This window comes from Rhinolophus sinicus, linkage group LG05, assembly GCF_036562045.2.
Source record: "Rhinolophus sinicus isolate RSC01 linkage group LG05, ASM3656204v1, whole genome shotgun sequence".
In the NCBI taxonomy this organism is placed as follows: Eukaryota; Metazoa; Chordata; class Mammalia; order Chiroptera; family Rhinolophidae; genus Rhinolophus; species Rhinolophus sinicus.
In genome coordinates this window covers 157773501-157796751 of record NC_133755.1, presented here as the reverse complement: position 1 = coordinate 157796751, position 23251 = coordinate 157773501, and the positions used below count along the sequence as shown (strand labels likewise).

The following is a 23251-nucleotide window of genomic DNA, read 5'->3' as shown; positions in this document are numbered from 1 at the left end:
GTGGCTTTGGCTTTAAGTGGATGTCAGCAATGATTACATTGAATTTCTGCATCCTGCCAACCCCCCAGCTTTCATGGTAAAGGCACAGTTATTAAGTGATTGCAGCTGCCAAATGTAAGTGCCTCCAGTTCAACACAGGGGCAGACACTAGCTAAGGACACCAAATGCCTGTGCTTAAAACTCCTGGATCCCTTTTGGTCTTTTTGCCCAATTGCTCCCCTTGTCCCCTCACCCTCCAGAAAATGTTTATATATGTATGTTCCTCATACTTTCTAAGAGGTTAGCAACTTAAGTCTCATAAATTTTTTACACTTATCTTTCACCAACATCATAAGCCAGCAATTCAACTCATAAAACTCATTCCATCAAATTGACGGGACCAACGTCAGCTAGAAAGGGCATACTGCTGCCCTCCTCTTAGCTAACTGGGCAGGTGTCCAGTGAACCTCCCTCTCATTGAATGGAACCTGGTGGAATCATTATCTCAGTCAGTCACTGTTCTCAAAAGCCAAACCAGATGTATTCTTGCTTGCTATCTTTCTCGTGAAAGTTATTAACCTTGCTTATGAAAGCACATAAACATACGTGGCAAAATGGAGGTTTCAAAGCTTTGACTGGCTTTGTGGACATAGATTTGTTCCAGACTAAAGTCCCAGAAATCAATCAAGTGTAACCTAACTGCAAAAACATCACAGCTGATTTTGTTACACTTGTTGGACTTCATAAGGACTAAATTTTCCAAAGCTTTGAGGTTAGAAATTTTATGGGCAAACTGAGAAAATGAGCTTTCTCTAGCAATTTTGCTGACTGAATACCCTAATGAATTCTCCTTCTAAACAGTATAAATATATGAATTTGAGGATTGTTATTACTACTTCACCGTTGTGTGATTGAAGATGTCATGTTGGGGTGCTGAATCCGGAAATTCTACTTATATCACTTAAGTTGTATAATATAGTCAAATTCCCAGAAAAATCTCAAGCTGGGAATAACACTTGCATAAACTATTCAACTGTTAGGATGTTGTCAAATCAAGTTTTGGTGGTGGTGATGGTGATTGAGTTTAATAGAATCGACTTTTAGAAGTGTCATATCATAAAGCTAGCAGCGGTTCTCAACTTTGGCTACACTTAGAGTCACGTAGAAGCTTTGAAAAACATGTTTAGGCCCTACCCTAGACCAATTTAATCATATTCTCCTGGGATGGGGACTGAATGGTGAAACAGCTCCAAGCTCCCTAGATGACTCCAGTATGTAGGGAGAGTTAAAAACTACCACGATGTAGCCTGAAATGCAAGTTTAAGAGGTGTCATTTATGGAAAACAGAAAAAAAGGTATAATTAACTGAATTAATCTCCTAATTAACTAAACCAACGTCTATCCTAGGTACTTTAAATAAATTCCTAGATGTCCATGTCCCTAAATTGCCATTTTGGGGACAAAAAGAGAGCCAAAGCATTTTATTTGTGCAGACTAGGTAATGTAGCACAATAGACCTTAGCGTAAAGGGACCTCTAAAGATAGGTGGGACTCGATGCTAGAAAGGCCTGGTAGGAAAGCAGGTAGGGACAACTGACTCGAGGTGGTCCCAGGAGCAAGGCTGCCTGGCTCCCTTATCCACACACGTTGGAGGCAGGGGTTTCTGGGCCTGTTTTCCATGAAGGTCCCTCGCTACTTCACAGGGAAGAAACAGACCTTCCTTTACCCTGTAGGAGTAAATCTTTAGAACTAAGTGAGGCTGTCTATACCAAGGCACTATGTATTTATTTATCCAGTATCCTCCTTCCATTGTTCACAGAGCTCAATTAAGCAGTGAGAATTAGGATACTTTAGTGAAGTGACTAAGGCCTTTCCTTGACCTGGGATGACTCCACTTTTGGAAGCTCTACTGTGGCCAACAGCGTATATGGTCTCAAATGAGGTCTCATCTGCTTCCAGGAAATTGTCACACCCACAGGATTTAGCGGAGGAGTTACTGTTATTTTATATTTCCAGGAAACTCTTTTTAAAATTTATCTTATATATCAGCACAACTATAAAAACTGATTTTGAGAAATGATAGGCTATCTGAAGGTCAACTAACATTAATGATGTATATGTAACATCTCCCATGGCATTGTTTCAGAAACTCAAACTTTATTGTGTCGCCTCCCAGATGGGAAATAGGCCCTAGTCAGTCCCAAGGTCCAGAAGGCAATGGCTCTTACTCTCCACAGTGTGTCAAAATCACACCCTGAATCTGAATCTGTGTTTTAAAAGTATACCCCCGATGAAGTAGAAGACAGTCCTCAGACCCCACAGATGGAAGATGAGCACAGGGACACTCTTTGTACATTTTGAGCTCAAAGACAATGACTACAGATAGTATCAGTTACCTCTGACAATGGTCTCCTGAAAATGAATAGGATTCTTTTAGTCAGGACTTTATTACAAATATGAAAAAAAAGAAAAAATATATATATACATATATACATGTATATATATATACAGATATATATATCTATATCTGTTTCTGAGGCATTATAGCCCAGCTTAAGTCCATAAAAGAAACAGTAAGAAAATTATTACCTTCAACTGAGGGATGCCCACCTATCACCACTGCAAATTCCTTTCTCTGTACTCCAACTCCCACCTTCCCCGTTTTCTGCCATCCTCCCTGACTATATGACAGGGAGGTATAGCAGTATCTAGTGTGGTTAACGTTTGGATCTTCAACTGATTCCCTGACCTACATATTGGTCACAAACGCATTGATTAGACCTTTTGTAATTTGCATTTTAAAAACCTATGTCTACATATAAACTAGTGTAACTTAATGGAGGGTATCATTATTATTATTATTATTATTATTATTATTATCACAGTTGACTTTAAATGTGGGTTTTATAGAAAAAAGAGGAATGCAGGTTTTGGTGGTCTCAGCATAAGAACACTACTATGAGTATTTGTGGATTGTTTGTCAAGTAAGAGATTTGACTAAGTGTTCACCTGCCATCTGAAGGGACTTGATATAGACTGAGGGACTGCAGATGAAGTTCAGGACTGGATTGTGGAAAAGGTCAGAGTGGAGAAGAAAATGTTCATGCAGGAAACAGTTATTTGTGGAATAGACATAAACAGGAAGATCAGGGTGTTCCATAAACAAAGAAGGCTGCCTTTCATAATGGAGAGGGAGTAGAATGGGGTCCGTGAAAGCCACCCAAGGGTCACTGTCAGGACAGAAGGAAGACCACTTCCCTCAGTGCATCCCTGGTCTGAGGGAAATAGATTTGGATAGATAGATAAATGGTATAGAGATAGAGATGTGGTGGGAGAAGAGAGAGAGAGAGAGAGAGAGAGAGAGAGAGAGAGAGAGAGAGAGAGAGAGAAACAGCAAATAAAATAAAGCTTTCAAAAGAGAGATAGCTAAATTTACTGAGCCCTTACTATAAGCACTAACAGTTTATATGATGCAGGAACTCATGCTATCTGCACTGTAAGATAGGGCACAAAAAGGTCAAGTAATTTGCCCAAAGTACTACTGAGCTGAAATTCTAATAAGCTAAGCAACCTAACTCCAGAAACTGCATATTCAACTACTCTGCTTTAGAACTGAGGAAAAGATGGCTCACAAATGCCCTATTTTACATGCATTTTATTACCCCTCCTATCAAATTCATAATCATATCTGGGGCACAAATAAATGGAAACCATTTAAAAATAGTTAGGCTGGTTTTCAAATGTGCAGATTGGTGGATTCTGGCAGCTATTAATTACATATAACAAAACTAAACAAGACCAAAAGTCTGATTACTACATCCCAATAATTAAAAATGAGAGACTAGATATCAAAACCTAAAGTGATGATGTTTGTTTACCCAGCCATCTATGAGAGTTAAAACTGGCCCTGATCTCTCTATTTCTGAGTGTTCTCCAAATCTACAACAAATGATTGATAACACACTTTGCTCTTTCCTTCTAAATAAGTTATCCCTGAGGATGGATTTATGTGGCTTCCCCCCCCCCAACATTTCATTATAGAAGTTTTCAAACATGCAGCAAATTTGAAAGAAGTTTTCAATGCAAGTTTAGTACACTCGGCACCCAGACGTGCCATGCTGACTCACCCAGCATACACCTCAGTAACAGCATTCTTGACTGATCTTCAGCTCACTTCTGAGTCACCTCACAGTGCCCAGTAAGATGCTCATTATAAGCTGAGTCACTTGGAAGGATGCTGTGCCTGAGGCAGGGATAAGTGGTGAGAAACTAACCAAGAGCTTCTAACCAAAGAAGAAAAACAAAAAGTCCTTTGTATGTTGTACATGTTATTACTGGTAAACTCTCCATGCAAACTTATGATCAACAATCACCTGGTAGTAAATGTTTTGAAAAGATATCACAGTTATAGCATTTGCATTTTAAGGTAAGATTTCTTCAAATTATTATTTTTCCCTTATTTTCACTCCTTCTCTTGTGTTTCATCCATACTGAGTAACGGAATGGAATGGAACTCACATGGTACATCGAGGGACATTTATTCTCACATGCACTCACCAAATAATACTAAGGGCACATAAACTTCCATTCCAACAATAGTCAACCCTGCAGCAGTCATTTGAACATGGAGGCCACATTTATACACATCTCTACCTTTTTCTCTTTAGAAAACCAACAATCATCAACTGAGATAACAGGAAAGACTGCAACGATGACGTATACCATGAACCACAGCTGCGAGAGCCATTTCCCTGCCTTTCACTGTGATTATTGGCTAGGTGTAGATAAGGATTGTTATGGGTTGAATTATGTCCCACCAAAAAGATGTGTGGAAGTCCTAACCCCCAGAACTTCAGAACATGCCTTATTTGGAAATAAGGTCTTTGTAGATTTAAGCAAGTTATAATGAGGTATAAAAGTGAGCTTTGTAAATTCAGTATGGCTGCTGTCCTTATGAAAAGGGGAATATTGGCCATAAAGACAGACTCACACATCAGGAGAATACCATGTGAATTTGAAGGCAAAAGTCAGGGTGATGTGTAAGCAAACTACCAGAAGCAAGGAGAGAGGAATGGAACATATTTTTGCTCACAGCCCTCAGATAGAATCAACCACTTGATTTTAAACTTCTAAACTTCAGAACTGTGAGACAACAAAATTTCTCTTGTTTAAGCCATCTAGTTTATAGTACTTTTTTTTTCTTTTTTTTTTTTTTATCACAGCCCTAACAGATAAAAATAGGGATGTTGACAGGAGCTCAAAGACCATTGCCTTTGAAAACATCATTATACAAAGCTAAGGGCAGTGGTGAGGAAAAGAATTGATTAGAAAAAATCTAATTATACAAATTTCCTTCCAACTGATGTAACAGCATTCTAAAGATACCCCTTCTGGCCTGCCCGGTAGCTCAGGCGATTAGAGCTCCGTGCTCCTAACTCTGAAGGCTGCTGGTTCGATTCCCACATGGGCCAATGGGCTTGCAACCACAAAGTTGCCAGTTGAATTCCTCGAGTCCCATAAGGGATGGTGGGCAGCGCCCCCTGCAACTAAGATTGAACACGGCTGAGCTGCCGCTGAGCTCCCGGATGGCTCAGTTGGTTGGAGTGCATCCTCTCAACCACAAGGTTGCCGGATCAACTCCCACAAGGGATGGTGGGCTGTGCCCCCTGCAACTAGCAACAGCAACTGGACCTGGAGCTGAGATGCACCCTCCACAACTAAGACTGAAAGGACAACTTGAAGCTGAACGGCACCCTCCACAACTAAGATTGAAAGGATAACAACTTGACTTGAAAAAAAAAAAAAAGATATCCCTTAAAAGAAAAAATGTTAAACAAATATATATTTTAAAGTGACTTTTAGATACCATGTCTGATGGTCACTGTTGTTACCCTCTTTGGAATTTGAATGTGGCTTGTTTGTTTTATTAGATTATGTAACTGTGCAACGTTTTTTCATAAGGAAAAGAGAGTAAGTCCCATGGAATAGAGGTGTGTAATGGGTGAGTAGATCTAGGTAAGAAAGTCTTTACCTTCCTTGTCAATTCAGCAGTGTCACTATTCCTTTCTTCTTAATATATATACATATATATGTATATATAGTTGTAAGTGTATATATAGTATTGTCAGTATATATATTATATATATAATATATATGTAATCATTCAGAAAGAGGCTAGACATTTTTAAATAGATAATTCTTCATAAAAACTCTTTCAGAAGACAGTCGACTTTAATTCCCAATATTTTCCCTACCCCTAAGCCTAGAAATCAAGTAAAAGGGAGCAATTCCAATGGCTGATTCTTCAGAACTAGAAGGTCTCATGGGTTTTAATTATCCGTAACCATTTCAGAGGATACAGTCCCCCTAGGATGACCCAGCAGATACTTTGGTTTCTTTTTAAAATCCTTTAACCAAAACTGTAATTGCTGTTCAGTCTCCTTCCTTCTCCTAATTCTTGTGTGCCCCAGCCCTCAGATACTGAAACATTATTTAAAGTCATCCAGCTTGTGAAACAGAAAGTGGCTCTCACTACCTGAGGTATCCCAAGAGGACCAGATTTTGGACTGTGGCTCATCCAGCAGTGGAACAGGTTACTGCATGTGCTGATGTTGTCCTGGCAGCTGTCACATGAGGACATGCCCTAGGGATAGTCAGGGCCTCTGGTCCCAGAGCTAAGACTATATCACATATATGTATATGTATAGGGAGACCCTCACCCCCAAATGTTACATAAACTGAGTCAGAATTCACTGAGCTTCCTTCTGTTGATTTTTCTGTAACCATAATGATAATTCAAGCACTTATTTACCTTACGATATGTTTGATTAAATATAAAATTATATTTCATTTGTGTGTGTAAAGATAGAACACACGTTCTATCTTTAAAAATAAGCTCATTCTGCTTTTGATTGTTATGTGATTATCAATAGATCAATATATATTTATTAAGCCATGCATCCAGCACAAGGCTAGGCATGGTGAGGGATATAAAGGAAGATTAAGGAATGGTCTCAGCCCTAAAGGTGGATATGCATTAATTGAGCAGATATAACTAAGTCTCCTGTCACACTCAAAGTATAATTATTAACAAAACTTATGGTGAGTACTGTATAGAAATATTTAGCTCCAAGTATAATATGAGCCAAAAGAAGAAAGTTGGCTTGACTACGACAGCCAATACAAGCTCTGTCAAGGACATCAGATGTGAGCTGCATTAAAAGAGAAAATTATAAAGAAGAGCTGAGGGGCAGGATCTGACATATCATATTATGCAGAACACAAAAACAAAGACATGAAAATGGGACTGGACATGATCTGTGGTGGGAAAATCCATTTCTGATCCAAGACGGTGTGGATGTGAAGGGAGGCAAAAGGGAATGGGTACCTCACAGACAGATCTTTTTCTCTCTTTCTTTCATTTTTTTATGTTTCTTCTTTCTTTCAACAAATATTGATTGAAAGCCTGTTAGGTGCCTGACACTGCTAGGTAGTGGGGCTAGAAGACAACTTCCACTGATATACAGCCTACATTCTAGTCAGGCTGACAAACTAGAAGGCTGGTAGCCAAAAGGAGTAGTTGGAGGGTATGTGGAACAAGGGTCTGGAATTTTGAAGAAATTATGAGGGAGAGATGATCTCGAATTGGCAATAAGGAGCAAGAAGCAGCTACTCCATCTTCAGGCCCTGGGTACAGGGGGTATGGAGAAACCGCCCCCACTTCAGAGGGATGCATGAGAATCAATACCCTGTGGGGAAAGCAAAGTTTCAGTAAGATCTAGAAGATGAAGTGCATGAGGCTTGTACTGATTAAACTGCAAAATACATGAGTCTGTTCTTCTTCGACTATTACATGCACTTATTCGGTCCTCAGAAGAATCCAGTGAAATAGACAGATGTAGAAACTTAGGTGGGGGAGTGAACTCACTTGCTCACATTCATACAGGACCACAGGTAGATTTACTGTAAAGCTAATGAATGTTAAACTTAGGGTTCTCCTGTTGCATGGTAAAATTGATTTTATTATATGTCATTCGCTTAAAGTTACAGAATCTATCGATCATGTTAATTGAGGACTTACTGTATATAGTTTAAATTTATAAGATCCATTATTGTGGTCCAAAGTCACTCAGGTGTATAGTCACACTATTGCAAGACTCTGGTGTAGGACTGGCTTTGAAGCATGTACTCTCCTATCCCCTCCTTACCCTCACACACATACACACACACACACACACACACACACATCCCATGCCAACTCCTCTCACTTTTACACAAAGGCTGTAGCCTCTCCTACAGCATCCTGTACTGGAGGTATATGGGTGTGTGTAGCAGGAGAGAAACGGTTTTTCAGACATAAAGAGTGGATTATCATTCCATTCTCTATAGAAAATGTTACACGATTGTTATCTTTTGAAGAGTATGCAGCCAAAAAATACTGGGAAAAGAGTATTATAGAACTGTTGTCAGACTCATAAAAATATTGTGTTGTTTTTATGGGTTTTGTAATAATCTTGGCATTTGCCAGCTTTTTAAAATTTGTAATCTTTAATATTTTTCTCATTGTCAATATTCACTTTCATACCTAATTTTGCATTTCTGATTTTTATTATTTTTCTTAAAGAAGACATTTGCCAAGTTCTGTAAGGCCTCCAAATACTTGCAAAGAAACTAAGTATTCTAACTCTTCGTCTGAGGAAACTTGCAGCCTCTCAGATCTATCCAGACCATTTATGCAGTGTCAGAATCAGAAGTTACGGTGGAGAATCTGACCAGTGGTAATTTCCACTAAGAGCAGGTATTTTTTTTTTTTCTTTTTTAATGACTTATCCATGTTGAACATTCTGAAGCCATGACAAAATTGAGAAAGTCCCCTTTCCTCACCCTTAAACCTTCATCCCAGTAGTTTTCCTTTTCACACACACCTCTTCATTTCCTGATTCTGGCCTGGGCTTGAAGCAAAGGTACCTGAATCCAGCCAGAAAAATCCATTATTACAGTAGTTTTGGCCTGAAAGGGGCAGGAAATACCAACAACCTTCTGTGAGCTATTCCTTAACGAAGAGCCAACATGAATACATAAACATGGAGCCCTTGCATAATTCAGATGAGGCTCAGATAAGATCTGGACATCTGGAAACACCTTTCCTCCTAATCCTTGGAGGCCGCTGGGTAGGTACAAATTCCCCAGAATGAAATACTGAAATAAGGGACTGGAATAACATTTTTTTAAAAAATGAAAGGCCCTGAGAATAACAAATGACGTTCCTATTGGGAATATTGTTCCAAATACTAAGTTTAATTGTCAAACAAAGAAGAAAATAAGATTGCCAACAAAAACAGAGAAGATTCAGTCTTAGTCCTTCAGAAAAAGGATTATTAAATTCACTGTCCAGTCCTTGCACAATTAAATATTTTAACTTTGATCAGGCTCTAAGGTAAAACAAAAAGAGTTCCTCGCCCCAGTACATTACGCAGAATAAATAAAGGGGGGAGAGAGAGAGAGAGAAAGACAGAGACAGAGAGAGACAGAGACAGAGACAGAGAGTTGTTACCCATGAAAACTGCCTGATCCTCCCAAAAAGATCATAGCCAATTCATACAACACATAAAGCACATACATCCCATGACGTTATGCATCTTTCTTTCAGTGATATAGGTTAGTACTGTGTTTCCCTGAAAATAAGACTGGGTTTTATATTAATTTTTTGCTCCAAAAGATGCATTAGGGCTTATGTTCAGGGCACGTCATCCTGAAAAATCATGCCAGGGCTTATTTTCCAGTTGGGTCTTATTTTCGGGGGAACATGGTAACAAACTGATGTTATCAATAGCCTACTCTTCAACATTACTTTAAATCCTTGACTCAGGTGTTTATGATAATCTCTCTCTTACTTGCACTTTGGGCACTCTTGCAATTTTTCTTGTTGTTTACAATATTGACGTCATTGTTTTGTAGTCCTGTTTACGATGTTAGTAATTGCATTCAAGTGAAACATATTTTAGAATTTGCATTCGCCTTGTTGTGACCTGCCTGATGAATCACCCTTGGTTTCCCAGCATTGACAGAGAGTTGTTTTTCCCCCATTAATTGGAGAAACCTGTTTATACTAATTCAAATGCATGTCTGGGCTGGGCTATTTGAACTGCTTTGGGGGAAGAGCACTAAGGCAAGACATCTAGGTAGTTCAGGTAGCTCTCTCCTTGAAATCTAGATAGTGGGAGAGTGTATGGCATGATTTTCAAAACAACTCCCTCTGTAGGAGGCCTGAGTTTTCTTTGTTTTTATTTTCTTTGTATGGTTGATTCTGAGCATAATTCCATGACATCTATTTGCTTAGCTCCCAAATATTTTGGTGTCGATGCTTCTATATTGTGGATGGTCGCAAAACAGAGACAGCGGCACTGGGCAGCAGGATGTTTAGTGGCTAGAAGAGACCCAGCTATTGTACATCTCATGCAAAGTCCTTCATGCGGAGTAAGAACTCAGGTCTATGTCTGTCAATAGACAATTAAGTAAAGGAATGAACACACTAAAGAATGAGCAGAAATAGGACATGTAGCTGACTTTATAGGGAATGAGATTGTGCCAATCCCTGAGACTCACTTAGATGAGAATCTGCTAATCCCAATGGCATCTTTGCTTGATGTGTCTCCTGGCACTGATGGAGCCCCACCGAGTAACCCAGGTCAGAGGGTTAAGAAGGACACGCCCATTCTTCATTTTGTTACTGCTAAGTTAATATTATTATTGACCATCAATTCTACTGAGTATCATTGACCATCAATTCTAGTGAAATCTCTATTATATATTTTAAAAATTATTCCTGCGCCAGGTCACTATTCCTCCCCCACCCACTACCTACCTTTTAACCTTTTGACTATTCATTTCAGTCTCATCCCAAATTAAAAAGACTAGGGAGGACCCTTAAAACCAGTTTTTCTCTCAATTAGAAACTCTCATGAAAATAAGACTAGGAAATGGGGACAGGAAAATGGTAGAGAAGAGATTGAAATGCCACTATGATGTGGCTGTGGATTTCAGGTGGTCATAAAGCAACTTCTCTGCAGAGGCCAGGTTAATTGAAAATAGGTATATACAAGTCATTTACCTTCTTCAGTAAACCTAGAGTTTACCCATCAGTCAGGCTCAACTTGATCATAATCCCAATTTGACCATAACTAACACTCTAATGCAGGTGATAAGGGGTGGGGGGCAAAATGGAATACAAACAAAAACAAATGAACCCCACTGTATTACAAATGAATAATAAAACTACACTGAAGGGGGTGGGAAAGAAAATAATTAACCTGAGTAACTTTTGGAAATAGTATTTTGTCTATATACTAAAAGGTTATAGACAAAAAGAACTGTATACAAATATATACTCAAGAAAACTGTCTCTCAATGATATGTGTTAGGAATTCTGAAATTATTTTATGTGTATTATTAGGATTGACCGGAAAGTAAATCTATTGTGGATAATGAAAGCAAACCTTCTCACTGTCAATAAAAGGAGTTACAAATTAGGATAGGGGAAGGCTAGATAGAATGAATGGTATCATGTTGGACCAGAAACAAAAGTATCAGTATGAAGGCATGGATTTAAATGTGTGTGTGTGTGTGTGTGTGTGTGTAGGGGGGGTTCCTTTTAGCAGTGATGACTTAGAGCTCCCGTCCCCCCCTTTTTCTGAGGTCTCATCTAGAGTCCTTAGAGAGAGAAGGAAAATACATTTTGTCAGTGCTTTTAAGGGAAGTAGATACTAGGCTCACGCTGAGATACCAGGCTCAGGGTGCTATTCCAAATAGGGTGGCCAGGGAGAGCATTACTAACCCAAAGCACAGAATTGGAGCAGAGCTTCGTAATGGGGTAGGGAAGTAAGAAAATACCAACACCAGCTAAGGAGCCCTGTTCCCAAAATGTCTCAATCCAGGAACCACATTCTAAGTACTGCAAACTCCATTTACTCCATTTCAACTTTCATAAAATAGTCACAAATTTAGAGGCTACTGCATCATTTCAGGGTGTCCTCTTGATGTAAAATTCGTTTAAAGGCAGAAGTCCTCCTGTGTAACATTTGTGGGAGCAGAGCAAACTGAAACTTTTAGGCCATTTTTAAGCCATTTTTGAATTAACAATGTATGATCAAAATGAAAAGCACAGCATTTCAAAAGCAGCTCTCAGAGGTTCTTCACACAAACTCAAGAAACTTGCAAACAATCAAGTGACTTTCTCTAGGGAACTTTCCCATCTATTAGTCACTTGCAAGACTTCAATGAGAAATTATTCAAAGAGGCTTGATGCCACATGGAATGAATCACTCCCCGTTGGGGGAAATCTCTGAAGGGTACTACAAGCAATCCACTTCTGTTTCTAAGGAAGGATTTATTTATGCAGGAGCTGAGAGGAGAGACGATGATTCTAACACTTCACATCAAACCAAGACTTGAATCAGAATATTAGCAGGTACTGAAAGGCTTGTGTTGATGGAGAGTGTGACAGCAGCAACTTTCTTTAGTGTGAGCACTGGGACTTCTCTGACCTCGGAAATTCTGGTTTCTGTTTCCCCACTAACTGTGTTGTCTTACACTGTCTGTGAAAAACTCGTGCTCTGCTAAACCTCCCTGTCCTGTGAACTCTCTTGATCTGACCAGCAGCCCCAAGAGATCAAAAAGGTCTCAATCAGACTTTAGTGTGTTGGCTTCCTTCAGTTGATTAAACCGAGACATTTACAATAAGAAAATAATGCAAATTCAAAAGATAGAATTATCCATAAATTATAGGGTGAAAGTCCTGGCCAGGAGCTAAAATGATTGTGCACAGCCCTGTTTTGGATCTCAAAGCTATGGACCTGGAAAGGGCATCGCCATGTGCTGTCCCTTCAGTAGGGATGGGAGTTCAGGTTTTTGAAATATATTGAATAATTTATTTTCATTGAATAAGTTGACATTAATTGAATATTGAATAATTGCTAAACCTAAAATTGAGGACTCACTTATTCAACAAATCATCCATGGTAATTGTTTATGATGTACCAAACTCTGTCTAGTTACTGGGGAAACAGAGACGAATAATAACATGGACCCTGCTCTCAATAAGCATATGAAAGGAAAGAGGACATGTAACAAAAAGAAAAGAAGAACAAATAATCCGATATAACATGAAGTTTGTTGAGCAAATTTCAAACAAAGTTTGAAAAGGATGCAGAAGGAACATAAAGGAGAAGAAAGCTTTTAACAGTGGGGGTGTCAGGAGTCCTGAAGAGAGGGTCCTGCAGAAACTGACATGAGGTGATTCTGAAGGACACATAGGAGGTCACCAGGCAGCTGTTAGGGGAAGTGGAGGGAGGGGAGGAGCAGGGCTTTATTGGAAGTAAAGAAAGCAGCAGGTGCAAATTCAAGCATGAAATAGTATCTTGCCCAATAAAACTCAAGTCAGTATTACTGGCGAGTTAGATGGAAAAGGTGATAGGAGGCAAGTGGATGCCTGGCATAATGGGAGCAGATACTGCTGGCGGTTATCAGCCTCCCAGGGCCACCTGTATCACACCCACTGTCATGCCCCGTTTTGCTCTAACAGGCAGGGGGATGCCAGGGAGAGACATGGCCAGACTTGCATTTTGGATAGACGTCTCTGGGTGAAAACAAAATGAGAGAAACTATGGTGACAGCATGTAGTCCATACAGTCTGGTTAGAAATGTTTCTCCCCAAAAGTGTTTTACTCTTCCAAGTCCCTTTTACGCGCACTAGCCTTTCTTTTCTTTTGATCCTTTAAACCCCATGCCAACTGCTAATGATGTCAGCAGCAATGACATAGAGTATGTGTGTTGTGGGGTGGGCAGTTAAGACTACCACCCCCACACCTTTTTTACCTGCTCCTTCAGCTAGTGCAAATAAACAATCCATTTTAAGTAAAGACATCATGCTTGCTCCAAAATGGCCCCCTCAAGACATGACTCTGAACTCCCAACCACCTGCAGCTCTAAGAAGCCCCTCCATTGCGTAAATTCTGTAACACACACTGGATATCAGCAAATGACTCATAGATGATTCTTTGGTTTTTCCAGACCTTAGAGGTCTCACAATGCCTTCTTATGTAAGGCCCAATGGGGAAGCTCTCTCACAACCCTGCTGGTCTACCAACGATCAGGAGAGGTTTCTGCAGATGGGGCCTAAGGATGGAGTCGCCATTCCTCACCAATTACCATCATTGCCCCTGAAACTGGCAACAGATGGTTTGGCCATTGGCTAAATCCTCAGCTGAATTTCCCAAGAGTCTTTTTAGGTATGAGCTGCCACGTAATCATATTCTACCTGAAAAGCCAAAAAACCTGGAACTGCTCCATAAAACACACACAGTGTTGATCATCTGCAAAACCAAAATGAATTTCCTGTATTACTTTCAAAACTAATAGCTACTCATAACTACCTTCCGCTGCTTTATACATTTTAAATAACTTTGGTTAGGTGCAGTGTGATTACTTCAATTTACCTTTCTGAAACTGTAAATACCATGTGGCTGTTTTTCTTTTCTTGCCTTCTTTCTTTCTATTTATTTTTCACTTTTATTTTCACTTAGCTGATACCAAGTGGTAGACTGTTCATAAGAAATTAAAATTACTTTCTTTTCGTAAAAAAATTAGTATCAATGAGTCAGGGTATACAGATCCTCTCCCTTTTTTCACATCTCATTCATGGGGTTGCCAGATTTGCCAGACGGCCAAGTTAAATTAGTTAAATTTGAATTTTAGATAAGCTACAAATAGTATTTCAGTATAAATATATTTCATGCAATATTTGGGACATACTTATATTTTTTAAAATTCTTGTTATTTATCTGAAATCCAAGGTTAACTGGGAATTCTGTATTTTATTTGGCAACCCATTCAAAAAGATTTGAGTATTATTTCATGATAGAATAGCTAGCCTGGGGGAAAAAAATAAGACTAGAAAAAAATTTTATAATAAGTTTCACTGCTCATCATTTTGGGGAAGAATATAATGATTTCTAAAATCTTATTCCTGCATTTTCTGTAGTTCCATAGAAGTATACATTGCTTTTCAAATAAAACAATAATACAATTTAAATAGAAAAATAAATGTATCTAATGTCCTTGTTACCTGCCCACATTGCAAATTAAAAGGTTAATTTGGGGGGGTTATGTCACTCTAAGTTTCAACACACTCAAGTCTTCAGTGGGCTGAGATGGGCCTCCATCTTTTAAATTGATGACCCCTTTGTAATCAATTGACAAATTTAATCCCATAATCCTAATGGTCAATATCCATTCCAAAATTCTCCCAAATAAGATTTGCTTCACAGCCAGCAAAGAAAAGTACAAGCAATTCATACATGCCTCCAAATCATCCTCTCAACATGCTCTGAAGAATCAGTCTCTTCAGACAATTATGGACTCTTCCAAGGTGAGGTATTATGTTGGTGTTGGCATTCTTAGGGAAAGGTTTTGTCAGCCATATCTCAGAAAGAGGGCCTCAGAAGGGTGTGGGGCAGACTCCAAGCTAACCATGAACTGAGATTGTTCCAATGGCTCTTATGTCATCACTAATAAGAAATTTGTTTTTACAGGAAACTGTCATTAGCAAAACACAAGCTTCTGGCTTTTACTTTAAAGGAAAGATGCCAGCTTCTAAGCTCATCCTTTAATTGCCTTATACGTAATAGAAGAGGTTGTTAGTGTAGTGAACAAGCCAGAACAGGGATGTGAAAACCAACTGTTCTTTACTCCTACCATGGAAAGTTCACTGAGCGCAGTTGTCTGAAACCAACCAGAGGATGCAGGAGATAGCAGATGATTTTCCTTTTCCTTCCAGCTGACAGCAAAGTCCCTTGCCTGCTTTCTTTTGCAAACCAACCACCAGGTATTTCTCAGAGAGATGCTTGGAACATGCTTCAGCCTAGAACAAGAGTGAGTCATGGTTTGTACAACTCAATGGCGCTGCCAACCCGCCTCTGCTCTCCCTCACAGGTTTTGTTTTCTTGGTATGATAATTAGTTGTTAGCATTGTGAATGTGTCTTCCGAGGGGGGAAAAAAACTGCAGGCACATGTTGTTTCTGGAATGAGAGTTCTATGCATCCTACTGAGGTAAGCTATCCACTCAGAGTCCAAGTACTGGCCAACATGTGGTTACCTAACTCAGAGCTCCACTGCCCTCACACTATATTTTTACCAGGGAATATGATTTCTAGCTATTACCTTCTACTGTGTTTCCCCGAAATAAGACCTAGCCAGACAATCAGCTCTAATGTGTCTTTTAGAGCAAAAATAAATATAAGACCCGGTCTTATTTTACTATAATATAAGACCAGGTCATATATAATATAAGACCCAGTCTCATATTAATTTTTGCTCCGAAAGACACATTAGAGCTGATTGTCTGGCTAGGTCTTATTTTGCGGGGAACACGGTACCTTTTGCTGAGTTACACAGTGAGCAAACTCTTTTCAGAAAAAGCAAGAGTCCTACAGTTACCAAAAACTTGACAGTGATCATCTAGTGATTCTCAGTCTCAGCTGCACATTAGAATCATCTTGGCAGTTTTTCAAAAAATACTAATGCCAGGGCCCTAACCCAGAGCAGGTTAGACAGAACCTCTAGGAGTGGGGCCGGCCAGGCATTGTTCTTTCCAAGTTCCCCAAAGTGCTTCTAATGGATGACCAAGGTTGAGGACCACTGATCTTATCCATTAAGACCCTACCCAATGAAGCTGACACTCAGAGAGGCTGACAGACAGTCCCAATTCCCATAGCTTGTTAGTCTGCTCTTATCTGTTTGTCTGTCTTCTAGACTCAGCAATCCTTGAGCACCTGAACCATGGTGTTGACATTTAAATCACATTGCCTACCACAATAAATGTTTGATGAGGACAGAAAACCAGGAAGAAAAGGAAAGATCAGAAGCTATTCTTCCCTTTGTCCCATAGCCTCTCACTAAGAAAAATTGTTATTAATATAAACTACTATGAACTTCTTAGCCCCCAAAACTAAGTCATTAAATATCAGATTTTCCAAACTTATGATTCATTCATTTCTGGAAAAACTGTGAATCAGATTGTCACACAAAAAATCCCAAACCAAATGACTTTACCCTAATTAATCTAGCTGTTTTAATCTAAGGGCTTGACTTTTTTAATACCCCCATGTTTCCCTAAATTCTCATTTTGTGGAGTCTCATTTATTTCCCTAGTTAAACTTGACATTGCTCAATTAATATGCCACTCAAAATGCATATTTTCCCTCAGTATCAAGACTCCAGAGTGAAGAAAAGAATTATGGGAAGTCTGTGCTGTGATTTAGGAGATGTAGGCCTGGAGCCACAGGTCTGAGAATTGCTGAGGCCTTAGCACAGAGTCCAGAGTGATCTGTGGCTTTACTGATATTATCTACTGCCAGCTGTGCATCTTTCACCTGCTAGTCAGGTGGACTTGAAGTGAAATCCAACCAGTGTGATGTGGTGTAAGGGCTCAGAATTGGGGCACAGATGTCCAGGGACCTAGAACTGTGTGGGGACAGAGCCAGAGTGCAATTTCCAGGCTCTCGCCCTCACGTGGAAAGGTGCTCACTCGGGTAGTAAATGGCCATCAACTGTGATTCGATGGCCATCAACTGTGGCTAGTTGGCCATCAGCTGTAACCAGTGAGCCATTGGCCACTAATGTAACTGCCATGACTATGCTAGCAGTAGATGGGGGCTAGCAGGAAGATGGTGGCTGAGCTAGCAAGCACGGATTGCAGTTAGGACGGCGGATTGCAGCTAGCAAGTGAGGTTGGTTGGCAGAGAGAGCAGACAGTGGAGTGTGGATTGCGGATCATGTGGCTCCTGCTTCCTGTGTCTCCAATCCAGCTGCCAGTGAGACTATAGTGGTATGACTCCCCTATCTATGACTCCATGGTTGTTCCTTTTTGGCCTCACCATATCCTGCATTCTTATGCGGGGAGTGGGAGCTGAGACCCCACATGCCACCCTGCATGACAAACTGTGCAGCAGATATTGTGGTACCCAACCCACACACTCATCCTCCCAACTTCAGTGCACACTGACTAGCCTTCCAAATGTCCGTGTCTGTACACTGCATTTCTTTGCCTGAGGGTTTCAATGGACCCCAAAGCCCTCCTGCCCACCTGTGTAGCCGACCGGACGTGCCAGAGAATGAACATCTCCCTCCCACCTCTACTGTGGCCTTCAACCCCAAACTGACAAGAACTGGGGTCTATCGCACCCATCCCCCTCACACAGTAGTAACTCTGAGGCTTGTGTTGAGTTTCCCCAGGAATTAACACCCAGTTGTTACCTGGCTCACTAATGCACCTTTTAGCAGCTGCTTCCCCTGTTTGCTCCTTTGCCCACTTCCTTGCTGATGTTTCCTCAGCTTATTCCCCAAATAATGAAATCTTTGTGCCAAGGTCTGATTCTGAGGCTACCCAAAGAACATACAGTGTCCTTGTCAATTTACGGTCATTTGATTTTTAAAAAGCCATGTAATTTCTTGATGAGTCGCTGTCCTCAAATATAAAAGAAGGAAAGGAATTTGAAGCTCCACTAGGTCATAGCCGCAGACAAAGGGATGCTTCATGTGGCTGCTAAAGCCCTTGTGGACCCAGCCCCAGTCTCCTTCCCGCCTTACTCCCCTCATCTCCAAGTGCTCCCCGCCCCCATGCTCCTCTCTGGCCACAGGGATTTCCTTTGAATTCTGACAAGTGCCACTTTCCACTTGTCTTTGGAACTCTTCCTTATTCTGTTCTGCCTGGAACACTCTTCTTTCTTCTGTTTATTTAGCTCATGCCTATGCATCCTCCAACTGTCTGATGAAATGTCACTTCCTGTATGGAAGCCTTTTCTGATGCCCAGTCTGGGATTGTGCTCTTGTTACGTGCTACCAAATACAGTGTTCCCATCATCATGTTTGGCATGCTTCATAGTAATTCCTATTTATTCTCCAAGTCCACCTCACTCCCCAACCACCAGCATCACTGGCCTTTACGCTTCTTGAGGAAAACACCCAATTTGTCTTGCTCCCCATTGCATTCCTGATACCCTGCCCAATACCTGAACATAGTAGGTACTTAATAAATATTTGTTAAATAAAATGCGTGTTTATTAAACATCTGTGTTGGTGAATCAGAGGACTTTAGAAGTTAAACCAAAGCCTTCCAACCAGAGTCTCGACTCTGCCTCAAATGGTTTCTACCCAAGATACGGCTTTTCCCCTCAGCCTTGTCCTTGAACCTCAGGAGAAGGGTGTGTAAAGGGTAGTGTTCCCTTCAGCTGAGAGCAGCTTTATCTTTTTGCCTAGTGTGGACTATCATCACTTTTAACATAAAATCTGTAAAAATTAAAAAGCACTGTATTAAAATAATCCAGCCCTATACTTATAAAAATGTGGAGTTGAAATTTGGAAAAGTATAGTAGCAAACATTGTACTTTAGCAATGTTTGGAAGCAGAAGGCACAATATTTATCAGCTATTAAGATCAATGCAGACTTCCTAGGTGTGGATCTTTAGAACATTCCTTTGCACTTGGTGGCCTGATGGGCTTTATCTCAAAAATTCCTAGATCCTTTAGGAATGGGGCCAAGTGAAGAAAGCCACTCCCAAATTTTCCAACCACCACCTATCTTAAAGTAAAGTTTAAATTCTTTAGCATGTTCAGAGGCCTCTTGAGGCCCATTTGCCTACCTTTCTCTCCAGGCTCATCTTCCTCCATATTCTGCCTCATGCTTTCCTTGTACATTTATTTACAGGCATAATATTGTTTCACATCTCTGTGCTCTGGCCCCTGCTATTCACCCAACCACAGACTCCTCCCTCTCTTCCCCACCCTTCCGTCAATTTTGCTTGCCACTCCCATTCATCCTCTGAGACTGGACTCAGGCCCCAGGGCAGCCTTCTCTGAACTTCCAGATTGGAAGTTCCGCTTTTGGCTTCCATGGTCCCCTGAGTTTTCTTCCAGCACATTTACCTATTGAAAGTATTGGTTTGCTGTGCCCCACCTACTCCACGCCGAACCGCCTCACAAGCTTTGTCTCCTCAATGCTGCGCATTGTGCCTGTTACTGAGCAGGCATTCAATAAATGTTTGCTGAAATGTACTTGTTGACGTAAGAAATGTTCAAACTTGTAGAGAATTTTCCTAAGAGTTTACTTGAGCCAAAACTGACGACAATTGCCCGGAAGCAAGATCTCAAATGCTCTAGAGAATAATGGTTTTGCAGTTTATTTTATGCATCTGAGATCAAGGACAGAAGTAGGGAAGATTAATGCAGGTGGGAGAAAGCAAGGTGAGGATTGGATTAACAGGATAGTTAACAAGATTTTGAGCTCTCTTGAGAGTGATTACCCTTGTTTCAAAGGTGTGTTAACCTAGGTACAGAGAAAAAAGGTGTGGGACAGAGCCCCAGAGAGCAGTTTCCAGGCTCTCGGCCTCATGTGGAGGGGTGCTGGCTCGGGTAGTAGATGGCCGTCAGCTGTGGCTAGTTGGCCGTCAGCTGTAACCATCAAGCCATTGGCCACTAATATAACTGCTGCGGCTACATTGAGGAGTCGAGGAGAGTCCAGGGAAGCCAGAGAGTCGGTTGGTTGGCAGATAAGCGGACAGCAGGTCGCACGTCATGTGAATCCAGCCTCCAGTGAGACTATAGTGGTATGACTCCCCTACCTATGGCTCCCTGGGTGTTCTTTTTGGGCCTCACCATATCCTGTGTTCTTGTGTGGGGAGCGGGAGCTAAGACCCCGCATGACAAAGGGGAAGGCCTTGCTTTACGCAAAGATAGTTACTAAAGAAGTTACTATATGACTGAGACATGACCACCCACCATGACCTGCCCAGTTAGGAGTTTATGGTCAGATCACCCTGTGAGGTTATTTTCCATAGAACCCTTTTTTTGTCACATACTTAACATAGAATTACTTTTTTGTGTAATCTAACCTTGTCTGACCAATAATAGGTTAAATAAAATGCTGATCATTGATTTACTACCAAATTATAATAAAAAGTTTTGCCATGTGCAATTCATTTAAGTACTATTCAATAAATTTGCACAGATTGGACAACAAAACAACTTGGCTTTGAAGAAAAAAGAAGTTCTTATATTGTACACATGCCGCATGTTGAGTGCCCTGATCACAGACACCCGTGAAACACCTGAGGAAGGGAAAGCATTCCAGGCACTAATAGGCAAATAATCACTGCCTATTCCTTAGGTTTCTCACACACACCAATGAGTGGCAAATACAACTACGCTGATTAATTCCTAAATCCATTTTCTATTTTAATCTAATTGAATAGGAGTAGTCCTTAGTTATGATGAATGAAATCTGCAGTTAGACATTGCAATTCGTTTTCCAGGGAGGAGTTATTCAAGAAGCCTTGCTCTGGTTCCGCCCTGGCGCCTGCCCTAAGAGCACGGAGACCAGAGTGTCCACGCCTGGGCCAGGAAAGGGCGGGGATGCCAGCTCCGGAGCCTGCAACCGGACACATAGTCCCTGGGGACCGGAAACTGCCACACTGCTGCCCTTGTCCCAGACTTTCAGCACAGCTTAAGGTCTCCCAAGGTTGGATTTCTGGGGCTCTGGCTTGTTTGGGGCTCTGGCTTGTTGGAACCTTTGGCATACCCCCCACATATCCTGCAAACCACAATACTGCTATTTAGTGAGCTGTTGTCAAGTGATGTGCTTCATATTTGCATATTACCTACCCTCCTCACCCGGTGAAGTAACTGCAATAAGTTTTGAAATGACTTTCCCAAAGCTGGTGAGAAGCAGTGTTGGGTTAACACCTGGGAGCGGGGGTTGGGGGGCAGCGGGGTCTGTATGAACTTATGATAATAAATATATTGAAACGGTGATAATACTTAGTTTCTATGTTTTTTTTACATATACCATGTTATCCCCAACAAAAACCCTTTTAAGAAAAAAGGTATCCTCCTCTTCTTTTTGAGAAAATTGGGACAGAAAGATTAAGTGAAGGATGGAGAAATGCACCTCCAGTAATTGTGTAGTGGGAGTGGGAAAGAAGCCCATTCCGGTTTTCTGATTCAGAACTCTGCCATCCCCTTACACACATGCACATGTACACACACAGAGAGAGAAATGCTTCACTTCTGAAAAATTAGAGGCAGGTGGGCAAAGATCTCATGAGGAGCCAGATGTATAATTTACATAACACAGGTTCTTCATAAACATTCCAGGCACCATGAGAAATAAATTATAAGATCACTCACTCACTGATGATTCAACTACAAGCTAGGAGGCCTGGTAGATCCCCAAATTGGCTTACAGTAAGGAGGACTGAGTTCTGCCCTGGTTTTTATCCGTCTTTGTTCTAAAGTATAGATTACAATTATGAAAGGACAAATGTGTTTGCAATTTTAGCTCCACAAATAAATGCACTCAAAGTGAATTCCCTGCTAGCACCAGGAATGTTACTTCAAATAAAGACAGATTGTTTCTTTTCTTGCTATGCACTATGATATGAAGCCTCTAGATATCTGAAGATCTCAAACATCCTTAGTCTGAAAGCCCAGCTATTATTGCATTGCAGTAACAGGACTGAGGCTAAGAATAGGGTTTGAAGATAGCCCTTGCAAGACATCTCATGAGACCTGCGGTGGGAGTAAAGTGCATAAGAGATGAATAAATTCTGCCATCAAAAGTGTCACCTTCACTAGGTTGGTTCCTACCACTTGCTCTAGTGTGGTAGCTATTCTGCCTGGATTAATATCACATTCATAATAATGCCATTTAAAAGCCAAAGCATGCTGAGTGCTGACCTCTATGAAAGATTGCAAAACTATGTGAATTTAATAAGGAGCATTGAGAAAGAGGCATGACACTGAAAAGAGTTTCCTTGTTACTCTGGTAGTTAAGGATTTACATTAGAATGAGGTCAGGTCGTGACAATTTCTGTTTTAATTTGTCCATAGACAATCAGAAATTAAAGTCACTAACTGCCATCACCACCAGCTTCCTCGATGCCAATATTAGAGACACTGCCAATCCTGCTGGAATGATTTAGAATACTATTTCCAAAGAACATAATAGTATGTAAAAAAAATTAGGTCAATATTTAGCTTAAGTATCTTCTGGCAGTAAATAATTTTAAACATAGAGCAGATGTAAATATGCTTTGACCGAAAGCGCATCATGTGTCGTTTGCTGTTATAAATCCATTAGAGTTATTGAAATTTTGGAAACTTCAGTTTACTGCTTACACAGGTTACCATAAACTATCTCAGGGCCTTTGTCCTTGCTGATTC

General features: G+C 40.5%; 1 long non-coding RNA gene across 1 annotated transcript in view; it reads right to left on the bottom strand.

Moving 5' to 3' along the window:
- The window catches only part of LOC109447988 (uncharacterized), a 51907-nt gene extending 32165 nt beyond the window's left edge, over positions 1 to 19742 (bottom strand). Inside the window, exons 1-2 of the long non-coding RNA XR_002137450.2 lie at positions 19675 to 19742; positions 15730 to 15895 (exon numbers count right to left, since the gene is read on the bottom strand). This is a non-coding gene — a long non-coding RNA (uncharacterized LOC109447988). The remainder of the gene's footprint in view (positions 1 to 15729; positions 15896 to 19674) is intronic.
- Between the last annotated feature and the right edge of the window lie 3509 nt (positions 19743 to 23251).